This window comes from Symphalangus syndactylus, chromosome 2 (genome assembly GCF_028878055.3).
Source record: "Symphalangus syndactylus isolate Jambi chromosome 2, NHGRI_mSymSyn1-v2.1_pri, whole genome shotgun sequence".
Taxonomy (NCBI): Eukaryota; Metazoa; Chordata; class Mammalia; order Primates; family Hylobatidae; genus Symphalangus; species Symphalangus syndactylus.
Window position 1 is genome coordinate 69656493 of NC_072424.2, and position 2065 is coordinate 69658557.

The window sequence follows — 2065 nt, forward strand, 5'->3', positions numbered from 1 at the left end:
CCACAGCTGCATGGACTTGGGCCTTTCTTATAGAACCCATTTTCAAAAAACCAGATGCCTGTCCCAGAGCTATGCCAATGAAACCTGTTAAGGAGTAAAGCACTGAAGTTGTGTCTCACCAGAGTACCTTGCTGTTGACAGATGATAGGCAGGGAACGTTAGTTATAAAGTAGTTGCAGCCTAATTTGCAAAGTTACCAACTGTTTCTCTTTCGAGACCGAAGCAAGAAGTTAAGAAATTCTTTGAATTTGTCGTGGTGTGTCAGGCAGAAGTGTAGAGGAGGGTTGTTAAGAGTAGTGGTAAATGGATCCTGGTAGGCCAGACAGGTTTGACATCATTAAGAATCAGGGTTGGTTTCTAAACACTGGTAACAAGATGACGTGCCTTAAATTTGTAATCTTAGGTATACTGTATATAAGTGAAAAAGGCCAGTGTTCATCCACTAAGACTAATCAACAGCACTTCAAAATTCACCTCCTAAGCACTGTGCCTGCAGCAAGGTTTCACAAGACAAGGCACCCAGGGTTTTCCTTCCCACATCTGGCTTGCAGAGTAGCTTTCGCAGCCACTTCAAAAACCTCTCTCACTCCATCTTTGGTCTTTGCTGAGCACTTCATGTACCCCAAAGCGCCAAGCCCCTTGACCATATCTCTGCCCTCTTCGAGTCTCACCCGCTTCTGCTTCATCTTGACTAGCTCCCACCTTGTGTGCACATCGTTCCGAAGATCCCTCATGTTCCCAACCAGGCTGGTGGGCATATTGGGACAGAAATGCTTGACTTCTGGGCTTCATTTCTCTGGGATGTTTTCTAAACTATCAGGGTTGTCAGTGGAGAAACACATAACATCCGTGTCTGAGTAAAAGAGGGGCCTCAGGCGATCAGAATCTTCCTGCCTGGCTGTGTCCCACAAAGTCAGCTCTACCCGTTTCCCATCCACCTCGATATGGGCCACATACTTCTGAAACCCTGCGGGTGCGCACCCGTCTGGGAACTGGTCCTTGCTGAAGACAATGAACAAGCGTGTCTTGCCACAGACTCTGTCACCGACAATTTCCAGCTTCTTCTGGACGGGAGCCATTGCTGGAGGACACTGGCCTGGGTGGCTGAAATTGTACAAGGTACCTTGAACTTCTCAGAGGACAGACTCCGGCGACGAATCCAAGTCCAGTCTCTTCGTGCCCAGGACGCCTGTCCGCGAGTCGCAAGCTGGGAAAGCAGGGCTGATAACTGAACGGGAGACCGTGGACTCACGAGAGAACCGATGGAGGACGCAGGAAGGGAGCGCCAGCCAGCCAGGGCGGGCGGCCTCCAGCTGATTTGAAAACTCTCACAGGTGGTCATTCTTTCTCTTTTTATATTTGGTAGTCTTATTGAAAAACATGTTTATCTGTGTGTTTGTTCTTCTGTGTCTTTGTTCAAGTGTGTTTCTTGTACTCGCCTTTTTTTTTTTTTTTGGTTTCGGTTTTACTCATGCTGCTTTCTTCATCCTCCCTTAAGTAGTTCTTTCAGAGAGGGTCTGTGAGTGGTAAAGTATCCATTTTTTAATGTTTGGAAATGAATTTACTTTACCTTTATTTTAGAATGCTAGTTTATCTGGGTTTAAGATTTTAGTTGACCTTTAATACTTCAACATATTAAAGGTATTTTCATTATCTTCTGGCATTTATTATTGATGTTGAAAAGTATAGCGTTCTAATTTCTTGTCTACCTAGCCCATCTGACTTTTTTCCTTTGAGACTTTTTTTTCTTTCTTTAGTGTTCTGCAACTTCACAAGTATTTGTGAATTTGTTTCTAGTTACCCTCTCCAGATTTTCACCTTTTATCTTTAATCTTGTTTTTCAGTGTTCACCTCCAGAAAATTATCAGAAATTTTCTTATCAAATATCTCTTTCTGCTGTTTTTTACTCTTACACTTATACCTTATTTTTTTAATCTATGATACATTTATCTTGACTCACTTTTTGTATTTTCTATAACTTTATATTTATGATGTTTTATTCTGAGTGATTTTCTAAGAACTCTTGCCCAATTTATTAATTTGCTCATCAGTTTGATATTTATCT

General features: G+C 42.4%; 1 pseudogene; it reads right to left on the reverse strand.

Moving 5' to 3' along the window:
* Window positions 1-266: 266 nt before the first annotated feature.
* LOC129462944 (transforming protein RhoA-like) lies at window positions 267-1181 on the reverse strand (annotated as a pseudogene).
* Window positions 1182-2065: the final 884 nt, after the last annotated feature.